Raw genomic sequence first — 16,157 nt, 5'->3', positions numbered from 1 at the left:
GACTGGCTGGTTTTGCTGGTGAAGAGGTCATAGAGTTTATAGTGTGAAGACAGTTGGGACCTGAGGTTGGAAAGAACAGCCTCCCCCTTTGCCTGGCGGGTGGCTCTGATGGTAAAAGAATCTGCCTGCAATGCAGGAGACCCAGGTTTGATCCCTGGGTTGGGAATATCCCTTAGAAAAGGGAATGGCTACCCACTCCAGTATTCTTGCCTGGAGAACTCCTTGGACAGAGGAGCCTGGTGGGCTACAGTCCATGGGGTCGCAAAGAGTCAAGGACACAACTGAGAGGCTAATGCTTCCACTCCCTGCCCACCGCCACCCCACCCCCCACCCCACCAATCACCAACTATGGCAGAGCAGCTTGGACAGTCACTGAGGAGCACGGGTGGGAGACGTGCAGTCTGGGGGCAGCAAGAGAGACAGTGTTAGTGCTAGAAGGGCCGAGAGGCTGCACGAATAACCGGAGTACAAATCTCTGTCTTCCACGTTGGTCTATATAAACATAGAGAGATAAGTTGTTCTCCTTTCCCTGTCTGTCCCTTCTGCTCCATGCTGCTTGCCACAGTTCTGGCTCCTGTGAGGGTGAAGGGAAGGAGATAATGAGTCATTACCTGCTTGCAATCAGACCCACCTCCATCAGCTTCTGGAGCTTCCACATTATTGCAGGACTCTCTAAGTGTCTTCTGAGTGCCAGGGTTCTTCGTCATCTGTTCCAAGATAAGCCACGTGGCCAGGTCACTCATCTGTTGCACCTTGGCCATGGCCTATCTCTTCACATCTTCAAGGCTGTTGTGTTGGTGATTCTGTAACACCGTGTAGCCATGGTGACTGTCAGCTACCTCGTTACTGTCGGAGTCCAGGTCTAGTGCCTTATAGCGGACATCCATGGCTTTTTTATAGTCCTTTGTTGATTCTTAGGGCAGCTACTTTCCATGGATAACCCTGGGTGAGAGTCAGTTCTAACTGGATATATTTCTCACAGTCCTTGAGTGCAGCTGAAACTCCAGGAGTTCGATGGAGCAGGCAGCTCACTTGCTGTACAATTTGGTGTCTCTCAGGTTCCCATTTGATGGTTTCTGGCCTGGGGATAGTCCCCTCTCTGAATATTTTCATTGCCTTTTTTCCGGGTTTATGTAGTTCAGGGTTTGGTGCTCTGCCAGAGACTTGTAGAAATGGACGCCATTCTTGTGCTTTCCTTCCATGGAATAGGCTCTTCCAGTTTGAGTGTGAGGTTTGGCAATCTGTTGATAGTCTTCTCGCTTGTTTAGCTGCTCTTCAAAGGCCTTCTCACCAATCTCCTTTCACTCTGGCCATCCTTTGTGAAGTACCTGGCTCCTCGATTGGTCATGTGAGTCATGTTGGTGGGGTCCTGGTGTTGGCTCTGTCGTACTATTTAAGGCTGAGTCAAAGTTTTTTTTTTTTTTCTTTCTCTTACAGGCATCCTTCCCCAACTCTTTTTCCTTCAGTGCCTGCTTCTTATTCTCTGGAAGATTTTCTTCCATTGGCTCTGGCTTGGTCTCCTTTTTGGGAGAAGATGGTGGTGGTGCAGGTGTCTCAGCTTCTTTCTCCTCATCCAGACTGCCCAGATCTCCTTGGAGGAGACACCGAGGGTAGTCATGACCTACGGATCTTGCAGGTTTAGCCCGGGTCAGATGGCCTGTTGTGTGTTGCTCTATCGGTTCCTGGTATGTAGGATCCATGAGCAGTGTTCCTGTCCTGGAATCACTGTCCAACTTCTGGTATAGATCAGACATGATGAAAGGATTCTTGAATTTCCTCTCTGCTGACCAGGGCTCCATATTCTGTAAACCATCTTTGAGCTGAGGATTGAGGATTATTTGCTTCATGTTTAAACTCATCTCATACATTTGAGTGGTGATTTTTGAATGAGTTTAAAACTCAAGAGCTACTGCTTTTGGGGAATAGAGCCCTTGCCCCAGTCAGGTTTTAAGTCAACCGATTGTCACCATCCTTGTAAGCCTTCTGATGATCGCCTTTCTTGGAGAAGGACACTGAGTGATTGCTGGAGAGCACACGCTCTGGGGACCTAACTTACTGTTTGAGGGGAGCATTGTGGTGCATCATTCATGCTGCCAGCACTCAGGGCCTCGTCACCTTTGGCTTTAGCTCATTTATCTTCTGGTTTGATCTGCTCTCGTTCTCAGCCTAGAACTTTTAAAAAGATAGTTCCTAGATACTCTGGAAAACAGTTTGACAGTTTCTTAAACTAAACATGCAACTACTATAACACCCAGCTGTTTATACTCTTGGGTGTTTATCCCAGAAAAAATAAAAACTTGTCCTGTAGTACTCTTGCCTGGAAAATCTCATGGGCGGAGGAGCCTGGTAGGCTGCAGTCCATGGGGTCGTGAAGAGTCGGACACGACTGAAGTGACTTAGCAGCAGCAGCAGCATGTAAAAACATGTAAATGAATGTCTATGACAGCTTTATTTGAAATAGCCAACAACTAAAAACAGATCAAACTTTCCTCAATGGGTGAATGACTAAAGAAACTGGAATTCATATTCTTGACTACTACTCAGTAATAACAAGGAAATGGATTACTGATACATGCAACAATTGGAATGAATCTCCAGGGCATTGTGATGAGTGAAAAGAGTCAATCCAAAAAAGGTTAGCTACCATCTGTACGATTTCATTATACAACATTCTTGAAATGACAGAATTATACAAATTGAGGAGAACTTAGTAGTTGCCAGGGATCACGGGCAGGACAGGGAATGGTGTGGGAGGTACAGTGAGGAAGGGGATGAGTGTGATTAAAGAAGGGCAACCTAGGAATCCTTGTCATGTTGAAAATATTCTGTGTCTTTGTTTATGCCTCCACTTGCCAATGGACATTTGGATTGTTTCCAGTCCTTGGCTATGATGACTAATGGTGCTATGAATATTCATTTACAAGTCTTTATATGGACATACATTTTCATTTTCTTGGGTAGTTGTCAAAGTGTGAAATTGCTAGATAGTTGTGGTGGTGGAGGATTAGTCACTAAATTGTGTCCAGCTCTTGCAACCTCATAGACTGTAGTCCACCCACCTCCTCTGTCCATGGGATTTTGCAGGCAAAAATATTGGAGTGGGTCACCATTCCCTTCTCCAGCGGATCTTCCTGATCCAGGGATCAAACCCAAGTTTCCTGCATTGCAGGCAGATTCTTTACCGACTGAGCCACCAGGAAAGTCCCAGAGAGTTGTAAGTTAACTATAATCATAGTAAGCTAATATTTAACTATTGAAGTGACTGCTAAATTATTTACCATTTTACATTCCTACCAGCAATGTATGAGGGTTCCAGATTCTTCTCATACTTGCTAACACTTCATATTGACAGTCTTTTACATTGCACCACTCTGATGAGTTTGGAATGGTATCTCACTATGATTTTAATTTGCATTTCTTTAATGATAATGAGGTCTTCCCTGTAGCTCAAATGGTAAAGAGTTCTGCAATACAGGAGACCAGGGTTTGATCCCTGGGTCAAGAACATCCTCTGGAGAAGGGAATGGCAATCCACTCCAGTATTCTTGCCTGGAAAATCCCATGGACAGAGGAGACTGGTGGGCTACAGTCTGTGGGGTCGTAAACAGTTGGACGTGACTGAGCAACTTACAGTACTAATGATTAAGGATATTGAGCACCCTTTCATGGGCTTATTAGCCATTCATATATTTTTCTTAGTGAAATGCTTGTCAAATCTGTTGCTGATTTTTAAATTGGGTTACTTGAATTCTTATGATGGAGTTTTAAGTGGTTTTCTTTTCTTAATTCTATTCTGGATATCTGGCATATAACTTGCAAATGTATTCTATTAGTTTGTGACTTTTTATTAATGGTGCTTTTTGAAGAGCAAAAGTTTTTAATTTTATGAGGTCTGTCCAATTTATCAATTTTCTATTTTATTGATCATGATTTTGGAACAAAAAAGATTTCTAAGAAATCTAACTCAGTATCACGAAGATTTTTTTCCTGTTTTCTTCTAGAAGTTTCATATTTTTAGTTCATATATCTAGATCTGTGATCCATTTTTAGTTTATTTTTCTGAATGTTATAATGTGAAGATCTGAGGTTTTTATTTTCATATGGATATTCAGTTATTTTAGTACCATTTTCTGAAAAGACTTTCTTTTTCCTATTGAATTGCTTGGCACTTTGTTGAAAACTGATTGACTATAAGTATAAAGGTTTATTTCTAGACTCTCCTATTACATTTATCTATATGTCTGTTCTTAAGTCAACATTGCAATGTCTTGATTATAGCTTTAGTTGGGAGTTTTGGGGAAACAAAAGTGTAAGGTCTCTAACTGTTGTTCTTCAAAAATTTTGACTGTCCTAGGTTCTTTGTATTTCCATATAAAGTTCGGTATTGACTCACCCATTTCTACCAAAAAACTTGCTGAGTTTTTGATAAGGCTGACCTTGACTCTATAGATCAATTTGGGGAGAACTGCCATCCTAACAATATTGAGTCTTCCAATCCATGAATGTGTTATATCTCTCCTTTCACTTAGGTCTTTACTTTCAGCAAAGTTCGTGAGATAAAGTGTATATCTCTTCTGCTGTTTGTTCATAACTATTTTATTCTTTTTGAAGCTATTGTGAATGAAATTGTTAATTTTGTTTTCAGATTGTTCATTGTTTTCGTAGATATATAATGTAATTTTGTGTATTTTATGTCCTGAAAACTTGCTAAACTGATTTATTAAAGTAGTTTTTTTGATTCTATAGGGTTTTCTGTACATAACATCATGCCGTGTGCAAATAATAAAGTTTTATATCTATCTTTCTTTCTAATCTACATTACCTTGGTTTCTCTTGTTATTAAGCTGGCTAAATCACCAGTACAGCACTGAAGCAGAAGCAATGAGAGTATCGATATCCTTCACTTCCTGAATCAGGGAGAAAGCATTGGTTTTCACCAGAAAGAATTATATTAGCTATATGGTTTTTTGAGTTTTGTGAGGGTTTGTTGTGTGGAGAAACTCAAATGAACTTTTTGGCTAACCCAATATATTCTCTGTTGGATAGAATGTGGGTGGCTATATGCATCTTAACTTACCACAATCTACACATTAGATTAAATGAATTGTGTTCAATTTATCTATGTCCATTTTGATTTTATGCCTGGTTGTTCTATCCAATATTGAAAGTGGGGCATTAAAATTTCTAATTATAGTTATTTAATTGTCTATCCTTTGTTTGGTAAGTGTAGACTAAAACTGATTTATTTTCATGATATGTTGATTCATCATTATGAAATGTCTCTCTGTCTTTAGTAATATTTCTTGACTTAAAGTCCATTAATCTTAATGTAGCCACTCCAGATATATTAATATTCTTTTATTTTTGACCAGTTGTGCCTTGGACTCTGTATGTGTCTCCGTAGACAGCATATAACTGGATAATTGCTTTTTTAATCCAGTCTGACCATATCCGCCTTTCAATTAGAGTATAATCACATTAATGCAAGTATTGATTTCATTGAAAATGTTTGCATTTTGCTATTATCTTCTAGATGTCTTATATTGTTAGAAAGTTGAGATATAATTGACTTAACACTTTATTAATTTCAGGTGTACAGTGCAATGATTTGATAATTATATTGCAAATGATCACAGTAAGTTAACATTTGTCACCACTGTTACAAATTTTTTTGTGTATGTGTAATGAGAAATTTAAAGATCTACTCTCTTAGCAACTTTCAGATATGCAATACAGTATTATTAATTCTAGTCACCCTGTTGTACACTACATCAGCATGACTTTTTAATTTATAACTGGAAGTTTTTATCTTTTGACCCCCTTCACCTATTTTGTCTGCCTCTAATCCCACCTCTGGCAACATCAATCTATTCTCTCTAGCTATGAGCTTAGTGTTTATTTTTTTTCCTAATGTTCCACATGTAAGTAAAATCATATAGTAGATGTCTTTGACCTACTGCACTTAGTATAAGGCTCTTAAGGTTCATCCTGGTTGTTATGAATGGCAAGATTTCCTTCTTTTATGGTCAAATAACATTCCGTGCATGTGTGTATCACGTCGCCTGTGTTCATTCATCTATGATGGATACATAGGTTGCTTCCATATCTTGGCTGTTGTAAGTAATACTGCAGTGAACACGGTGGTGCCTGTATCTTTTCAAGTTAGTGTTTGTGTTTCCTTTAGATAAATATCCAGATGTGAAATTGCTGGATCATATATGGTAGTTCTATTTTTAACTTTTTGAGAATCTTCCTGTTTTCCATAAGGCTGCACCAATATATATCACACCAACAGTGCACGAGTGTTCCCTTTTTTTCACCACCACTTCTTGTTTCTTGTCATTTTGATGATAGCCATTCTAACAGGTATGAGGTACTATCTCATTGTGGGTTTCAATTTGAATTTCCCTGATTAGTGATGTTGAGCATCTTTTCATGTACATGTTGGTCATTTGTATGTCTTCTTTGGAAAAATTTAAATTCAGATTCTCTGCCCATTTTTAAATCAGATTGTTTAATTTTCTTTCTATTAAGTTGTATGAGTCACATTTTGTGTTTATCTGTTCCTTCTCTACAGCCTTCTTTTGTGTCAAACTGTATTATTTTAATTCCTCTGCCAAATTTTTAAGTATTTTTTTTAGTTATTTTGTTAGTGATTATGCTAGGTGTTATTTTTACATCAAAATTTATCACAATGTACATCAGGTTAAAACAGACCTAATTCTGATAAAATAGCAGCTTTACTCTAAGGTAGCCTCCCTCTTTTTTGTGCTATATATTATCCATTTATATAGTAAACCCAACAATATAATTATTTTTTATACATTCTTTTATCTCTTAGAGTAATTATAAGAAAAATAAAAATTTTTATACTTGTTTATAGTTATTCACATATTTATCATTTCTGGTGCTCTTTGTTTCTTCCTGTGGATTCAAGTTACCATCCCGAGTCATTTCTTATTAGTCTGAAGGACTTTATTTAGTATTTCTTGTTAGGCGGCTCTAAGTTCTCTCAAAGTTTGCTGCGTTTAGACTTCTTGGTTGATAGTTTTTTCTTCCTGTACTTTAAATATGCTATTCCTCTGTCTTCTGTGCTCCACTGTTAAGGTAATCCTAAGTAAATTTGGCTCCTACCTTCTATTTAAACTCAAAATTCAGGTCCTTCCTGCTTCATGATCTTGGTTTTTATATTGTCTTTCTTTTTTGACTGTCTTGGCCATATGTTTTCTTATAGTCCTGAAAACCCCTGAGCCTTGGTTATTGTGCATTATGAATGGACTAATCTGTGGAAGAAAAAGAGAACTTTACTCTCCCATGACAACAGTAATGTTGAGAAGGCAATGGTGGCTTGTCAGAAAGTTGGAAATTAAACTTTGTGCAGAAAATAATTGCTGACTCTCAGTATAATATCTTTCTGTATAGAACTAGCAGTCTTTCTACCAACTTTAATTTTTTAAAAAATATTCTGATAGCATTAAATAAACCAGACTTCTAACTGGGTTTAGTTTTTAACCTTCTAGGACCACCATCCTCAATTTATTTACCATTTTCAAATAGAAAAATTAGTCCTTGGGAGGAGCTAACGGAGCTTTTCTACTCATGTGTAATTCATGCAGTCATGGGTCTGACTAACATGGTCCATTTACACATCCAAAGGAAGCAAATGACAATCTTAACCATAAGAATTTTACCAAAAATTAAAAATGGAATAAAACAATGCTTTACGTGCTTATTTGTTAAAAGAAACATTATATATAACAAAAGCTTGATCTCATGGGAAGACTGTTGAATTAAGAGCTCAGGAGGAGTGTGTGACTATCTTAGGAGGCATGCTGCTTCATGTAAGTAAACATATTAGGAGACGTGAGACATGACCTGGTGTCCATCATTGTATCCATTAAGATCTAGTCATGAGACTAAGTCAGACTATTTAACAGAAAATAGAGCATAAGTAATTATCAATTAGGTGTAAAGTTAATTTGGTGACTGAAAAGGCAAAAAAGAAAATGAGGTAGCAGCTGCCTCCCTTAGAACTGGAAAAACAAGGAAAAGATGTTAGATGTGCTTAAAACCTCTCTCTCACACATACACACACACACTTAAAATCTCTCTCTCTCTCTCTCACACACACACACACCCACCGACCCACCCACCCACCTATAATTGGCAGAGCTTAATAGGGAGCCAGTTGGCAAAGTGGTTTGCAAAGTCCCCACTCCAGCATCACATAACACAGTTAGAAGGGGAGACAAAAACCTACTAACTGGCACATTTTCTTAATTCTAAACAAAACCTTTTCGCTACCTATCCAGTTTCCCCTTTGCCTAAGGTTACCAGAATATTCTGATAGGAAATAATCAAATATTATTTTGGCTTATTGTTTTTCCTATAATTTTAACAAATGTTGAATTCAAAGTTGACTTTCACGTTTGTATTGTTGGGAAGGATAAGTAGGAAAGAGGGGAAGAATTACTTTTTATTTCCATAATGGATATAGTTTTACTGTTGATCATCTCAAATATGTCAAAGATATGTGGAGTGTAAATTGTAAATAAGTAAAATTTATTAAATTTATTTAATAAAATCAGTAGTGCCAAATAATGAAAGAGACTCTCAACAATTCCAAATTGTCTAACCTGGTTATGGGGCTGTGCACTTTTAACAGTGCATATTTCAAGCTAGATAGCTGGACATGATGGAAGGAAGAGGAGATAGTTTGAGCAGATTCATCATTTCTTCAATCTCAACTGCATTTCTTATTCACCTGAGGGCCACCAACCTAAAGGGATGCCTTCTGATTTCAGGACAGAAAAGTCTCTCGGGAGAAACAGAAAATGACAATCTACATACATATTTAAAGTAAAAGACCAAGATTTCTTTAAACTAAAAGCCAGATAGAAATAATTTTACTCTGAAATCTTCAGAGAATTAGGAGGAGTCTTTAGTGTTTCTCCCTTTAACTGATATTTCTAAAACTAACAGCATCTTCATCAGTCTAGATATGAAAGAATCATTAAAATTGCTGTAAAAAATATATACTGATACATCTTACATGATAGTACTTAACATAAAACAGAACTCTTTTACCCTTTGGAAAGCTTGTTACATAAGTACATTTAAACATAGAACTGTCCTCCCTGCCATCAAAAAAAAGTCTATAAATTCCTAAGGATCCTGAAACTCTTGAGTTTGAAAGTTTTGAGGAATTAGGGAAATGTAGGTTATACTTCATCCCCTTCACTCCCCTGCTAAGAATGGTAGTTTTCAACATAACATAGTCTTGCAGAAGGGAAGGGTAGAAAGGTATGGCTTATATAAAATTTTTCCTTGGTGACTTTGATATCCTCCCACAGAGGATATCCTCTCACAGAGCAGGTTTAGAACCTGGTGGGAAAATGCAAACATGAAGGTAAAGAATTGTAATATCTGAAAATATTTTAAAAATATTTTCATCTGATTGTTCATGATTACTGTTTTGCATTATAAGCTACCTTTCATAATGATAACCAGAGCACTAACAGCCACCACTGCCCACGCCCCAAATATCCTCATTCATAGCTGGGGATTAAAATGGCCCATCAAGGCAAGCAGCTCAGAGTAGCTGGTGCCTGCTGAGTCGCTTCGGTCGTGTCTGAGTCTTTGCAACCCCATGGACTGTAACCCGCCAGACTCCTCTGTCCATGGGCTTCCCTAGGCAACAGTACTAGAGTGGGTTGCCATTTCCGTCTCCACAGAGTAGCTGGAATGTGCGGCAAAGAATATTAGATTGCACAAAACAATAGAATAGGAATGAGGACAAATTTTTATCAGGTGAGGGCTAATCTTAGCTGAGATAGAGCCAGAGGACATGGAAATCAGAGCTTATGGGGCTGCAGTCTTAGTAATCACAGGAGGCAGTGGCCCTGCCAAGCAGCCAAGAACTGCCCCAGGCTCGGGCACCTCTCTGGGGAAAGAGCCCTGTGAACAGGCTTTCATTGGTAGTTTTTCTAAAATACAGCCCCAAAGGCTCATGTTGCCAGATCACCAGCCCATCTGAGGGCTTTTTCTTTTCCTGTTTCTGCAGTTTTGAATCCCTTGGACTTAGAAAAACAGTCTATGAAACAGCCAATATTATTTCCACATTATTTTAACATCATTGCCTCATATGTCTCTTGTATTAACTTATTTATGTTAGAAAAACTAGATATTATCATAGTGAAGAAAGCCAGACAGAGAAAGACAAATATTGCATGATATCACTTATATGCGGAATCTAAAAAATAATACATGTGATATCACAAAGCAGAAATAGTCTCATAGGCATAAGAATACAAACTTACCAAAGGGTAAAGGGATGGAGAAGGGACAAATTAGGAGTATGGGATTAACAGATACACAGCACTATATATGAAATAGATAAACAACAAGGATTTATTGTATAACATAGGGAACTATATTTGATATAATATCCTACACTGGAAAAGAATCTATCTATCTATACACCTAAAAGAATATATACACTTATTCACTTTGCTGTACATCTGAAACTAACTCAATATTGTAAATCCACTATACTTCAGTTAGGAAAATTCATTACAGAACAGACTATCAGAATAACTTTGATATTTTTGGTCTCAAATTTTTATGGCAAAGCTTTTTACAAATATATAAAAGAGGTGTAGAACTATATTAAACCCTTGGCATTTTCAGAATATTTGTGGTATTCTCTGCATTCATTTTCACAAAAGTCCACATCATGTGGGTTTAAATTAAGATAATAAATGCACTGCAGGCTATAAAGTTGTTGTGAGGATTAAATGATATATAGTAGAGCACTGAGCAAGACTTTAAATGTCAGAGGCTGAAAGTCTGCAGTTCAGTCTTCTATTAGGGAAGAACCCACAGACAGGATCCACTAATTGAATTAATGATTGGCTCCATTGTAAATATTCTTCAAGACTTCCTGCATATACTAGAATTCCTCCAAATGTGCCTCTGTGCCTTTGAGGAAAGAAAACTTTTTGCCCTCAATTTGAACAATTAAAGAGAGACAGCACATTGGTTAGAAATTAGATTTCTCAGCCAGACCACCTAGATGGGACCCTTCTGTTTCCTACTGAAGGATCCTAGTGATTTATCATAGCCCTCTGCCTCATTTTCTCTTTCCTGAAATATTGATAACAACAGTACCTTCTTCAGATGATTGTTGAAAGAAATCAATGAGTTAACAAATACCAAGGCTTACAACAGAGGTTGGCTATGTTAGCTATCCTCTAGGGGTAAAGTCAAAAATATCTCCCAAATCAATCTGGTTTCCGGACATTTATTTTTAACTTAGTTGCAGTAATGGCAAAACTAGCCTTAACGGTTTTGTCCCACCTCCAACTATACACAAACTATCAAAAGCACGTTTGAAACCTAGTGTTCTACTTTTAAAAAATATGCCTCTCTATTAAAAGGAAAAAAGAGCTATTCCAAACAACTCTAAAAAGCTCAATGGATTATTTACTGAGACTATGGAATTGGCATTTAAAAACCCATTTGAAAAACTAATGTTTTTGGCTCACTGTGATCTGCTTTGTTTTGATGTGCAACAATTTCCAAATCTGTTATCTTTCGGTCCGTGACAAATATGTTGGTGATGCAGATGGCCTCACTGCAGTATTGTCAGAAATGTTGGCTGAAAGATGCTGTGGAAATATGAAAAAAAGTAAGCAATGTTACCTCAATTTTCCAAAAGTATCTTCATGATATGTTGGTGATTTTTAAGGTCAATTCAAATACAGTGGCAATTATAGCTTCCACATTCGACATTTAATCATTAGTAATTTGCATCACAAAATAGTACTGGCCCAGCAGCTCTGTTTCTTCTTTGTGAATTATTCTTCAATTATTCTCACTGATGATGCAGTGAGCACCACCGTGTGACTAGTTCACCTTATAAAGCTTAATTGTAAATGTGTATAAAGACTGGCAAGAGCTCATAAATGATGAACATAGGCATTAAAAATCAATCGCTGATAGAACTAGGACGTAAAGTTAACGAGGCAGTTCATGTTTCCTCATGGCTGCATGAGAATTTCCATTAGAAACAGAGCTTAAGGTCCAGTGTGTCATCCATTTATCTTTTCTAGTGACAATTTTTCTTTCTACAACTTGTTCTCTTGTAACGGTCTTGGGACAAGCTACAGTCACTTCAGCATTATATTGAATAATATGTCAGTTCAGTTCAGTCACTCAATCATGTCCGACTCTTTGTGACCCCATGGACTGCAGCACGCCATCTTCCCTGTCCATCACCAACTCCCAGAGCTTGCTCAAATTCATGTCCATCGAGTCGGCAATGCCATCCAACAATCTCATCCTCTGTCCTCCCTTTCTCCTCCTGCCTTCAATCTTTCCCAGCATCAGGGTCTTTTCCAATGAGTCAGTTCTTCACATCAGGTGGCCAAAGTATTAGAGTTTCATCTTCAGCATCAGTCCTTCCAATGAATATTCAGGACTGATTTCCTTTAGGATTGACTGGTTTGATCTCCCTGGAGTCCAAGGGACTCTCAGGAATCTTCTCCAACACTAAGTTCAAAAGCATCAATTCTTCCATGAACAGTATGAATAATATAAAATTAACAGATTAGTATAGAAGGCACTAGGGATTAAGCAGTAGGAAAAAAAAGTGACAGAAATAAAAGTGAATGTGCCTGGAAATAAGTGACTTGAAAGAAAACAATCAAAATCTTCCTTTTTTATCATTTGAGCAATGAAGTTCTCATTTTGTGGTAAATAGATAACACAATCCTCATTACTGAAAGAGCATAAAAATAAATTGAATACTTTTAAAAAGCAATATGGTTGGAAGATAACAATGCTGTGTAAAAAATCATAACCAACACCAGTTTCTTCTTGGGAAGTCATTAAAAAAATTGATTAGCATGTTTGATATTCTTTGGCATAAATTAGATTTTATTTTGCACAAATCTTGGCTGGAAATGAATTTGCAAATTAAAATGTCTTCTAATGTAATTATATTGTCCTCCCGTATAAATCATTTCAGAAATGAAAACTCTACTTTTAACAAGAAATGAATGCATATTCTTGGCAGAATTAAATGGATATCCAAGTAGAAACTGAAATGCATATGCAGTGTGGGCCACAAAATGGAAAAATATAGGATGCACAGCATCTCTGCAAATGCTTGCTTTGAATATGAGTAGCTGTGCACATGACTATAGGCTAAGCTTGGTATGTTTGTCTTAAAAATCTGTTTATTTAACTTAGAGGAATCTTGGGAATTTTAATTTTTAAAAGTTGGGTTTGTTGCAAAACATTTGTCCATCTGTTTCTTCTGAGCAGTTAAAAGCTTAAGATATATTTAAACAACATGACCAAACTAGATTTATAATATGGTAGGAATTGTGTCATGGTGGGATGTATGCTCAGGTTGGGATGAGTTTGAACTGTTTTGAATCCTGTTTGGTCGCTGACTAACTGAGCACCCTCTGGCAATCCTCACCTCCAAGTAGGGAGTTCATCGTGCGGATAAAAAGATAGAATGGATGCAGAGTGCCTTGTTGCCGCTCTGATACCTAAAGTGTTCACGAAGTAGCATTTTTAAACTTCCATTTTTGGGAACTTACTAAAGAGGACTTCTTAGCTTCCCTAGTAGCTCAGTTGGTAAAGAATCCACCTGCAATGCCAGAGACCCCCATTTAATTCCTGGGTCAGGAAGATCCTCTGGAGGAGGAATAGGCTACCCACTCTAGTATTCTTGGGCTTCCCTGGTAACTCAGCTGGTAAAGAATCCATCTGCAAGGTGGAAGATCTCCTGAAGAAAGAAAAGGCTACCAACTCCAGTATTCTGGCCTGGAGAATTCCAGAGTTCAACATGGCTGAATGACTTTCACTTTCACTAGGACAAAGTGATTAAGTCACTCTGTTCTGTCAGACTCCTATGTACTGTGCTCCAAGTCTTAAAACAGTAAATGTGGTTTAAATCTATCATCTTAACATGACTTCTATTTATCCTGCCCATTCTGTGTTCTCTTTTCACCTCTTTTTTGCTTTTTTAATGAAAGTCACCAAGTTTTAATTCTAGTTTTTCCTCTGTTAGTCTGAAAGTTAGGTATTTTTTAACCCTAGAAATTATAAGTTAATTAGTACTTTTAACACTCCAACAGGAAAATACAATCAATATGGTGTTATTTACCTATGCTTTTAATACTCTCTATACTTTAAACCCTTGGAGAGGGAATGGCAACCTACTCCAGTATTCTTGCCTGGAGAATCTCATGGACAAAGGAGCCTGGCAGGCTCCATGGGGTCTCAAAGAGTCGAACATGACTGAGCGACTGTCATGATACTTTAAACCACAGGTTATTATTACTTTACATAGTCAGTGTTCATTTAGATTTACCATGTATTTATGATTCTCTTGGGAATTCATTGCTTCCTGCATAGCTAACCTTCTAACCAGTATCATTTGCTTCTGCCCAAAGAATATACTTAATTCCTAATTGAAGGTCTACTGGTAGCAAATTCTCTAAATCTTTACCTTGTTGTTCAGTGTCCAGCTCTTTGTGACCCCATGGACTACAGCACATCAGGCTTCTCTGTCCTCCACTATCTCCTGGAGTCTGCTCTAATTCATGTCCATCGGGTTGCTGCCTAACAATGTCTTTATTTCATATTCGTTTCTGAAGGATATTTGTGCTAGGTGTAGACTTAAAAAAAATTCTATTTAGTTTTGGTTCTGCTGAGTTTTCACTGCAGTGTGCAGGTTTCTCACTGTAGTGGGTTCTTTTGTTGAGGAGGACAGGCTCTAGGCGAACATGCTTCAGTAGTTACAGCATGCAGGCTCAGTAACAGTGGTTCCTGGACTCTACAGCACAGGCTCATTAATTATAATACACAAGCATAGTTGCTCCATGTGAACTCTTCCTGGACCAGGGATCAAACCCATGACCCTGCATTGCCACGTGGATTCCTATCCACTCTGTCATAGGAAGTCCTGGGTGTAGACTTCCTATGTTGGTCATTATTTTCTTTCTGCATATTGATTTCATCATTCTATTGCCTGTTGATTTTTCTTGCTGCTGTTGCTTAAATAATGTTATTAGTATACATTTTGCTTCTTTGAAGATAACGTATCCTTTAAAAAAAATACTGGTTGCTTTAGATTTTTCTTTTTTTCTTTTTTCCCTGCAATTTCACTCACAAGTCTAGATATAATTTTTTTTAATTTTAGCTTGATCAAAATCTAACACTAAAATAATTCCTTTTCACAACATAGTTAGCATTATAAGATCATTCCTAGTTGCAAATATATGACTTGCAATAAGCTAATTATAACCATAATTTTCTGCAACCCTAATATCCTCTACACTAAAAATGATTTCTGGGCTTATAAAATAAGGAAAGATGGAGATCTGTATTTATTTTACACCTATCTCTGTAAAACTCTATAAGTTTAACATTTACTACGTTTTTTTAGATTTTCCATTCCTATAGGTGTGAGATGAAAAACAAAGGGTGACTGCCCAAAGATTCGAAAGCAATTGAATGATTTTAATGAAGCTTTTTGTGGGGGGGAATATCTAAAACCAGTTGGTCCTGAGAAAGTGGGGTATGAAAACAAACTGTTTTGAAGAACTTCGAAGTTTAATTTTAAATATTTAATAATTATCCTGTGATTTGGTTTTGACTCAGCAGTTACTTAGAAATATGTTATTTTTCTAAAAATTTGAAGACTTCTGTAGATGCCTTTTCATTATTGACTTTTATTTATGTTGTTATAGAAAATATTTTGTTTGATTGCAGTCATTTGTAATTTAATGAGACTTACATTTTGGCCCAGCATATGATGTATCTTGGTAAACATTCCAAGTGCACTTGAAAAGAATGTATACTCTGTGGTTGTTGAATGTACTCTAAAATACTAAGAACACTTCTAGAATACTAGAAGTATCATTTAGGTCAAGTTGGTTAAATACATTGTTCAAATCTTCTATAACCTTCCTGATCTTCATCTAGTTATGCTACCAATTAATTAAACAGCAGTGTTTCAGTCTCCAAACATGACTATAGATTTTCTTTTCCCTTTGTTTCTGTCCATCTATACTTCATGTATTTTGAAGCTCTGTTATTAGGTGCATGAACATTTATGTCCTTTTAATAGGTAGATT

General features: G+C 37.2%; 1 pseudogene; it reads right to left on the bottom strand.

Moving 5' to 3' along the window:
- Positions 1–607: 607 nt before the first annotated feature.
- On the bottom strand, positions 608–13,508 carry LOC120877517 (annotated as a pseudogene).
- Between the last annotated feature and the right edge of the window lie 2,649 nt (positions 13,509–16,157).

Source organism: Oryx dammah, unplaced genomic scaffold (genome assembly GCF_014754425.2).
Source record: "Oryx dammah isolate SB20612 unplaced genomic scaffold, SCBI_Odam_1.1 HiC_scaffold_18, whole genome shotgun sequence".
Lineage (NCBI taxonomy): Eukaryota > Metazoa > Chordata > Mammalia > Artiodactyla > Bovidae > Oryx > Oryx dammah.
Note: the sequence above shows the minus strand (reverse complement) of the source record. Positions and strands in the feature narration are given on the sequence as shown.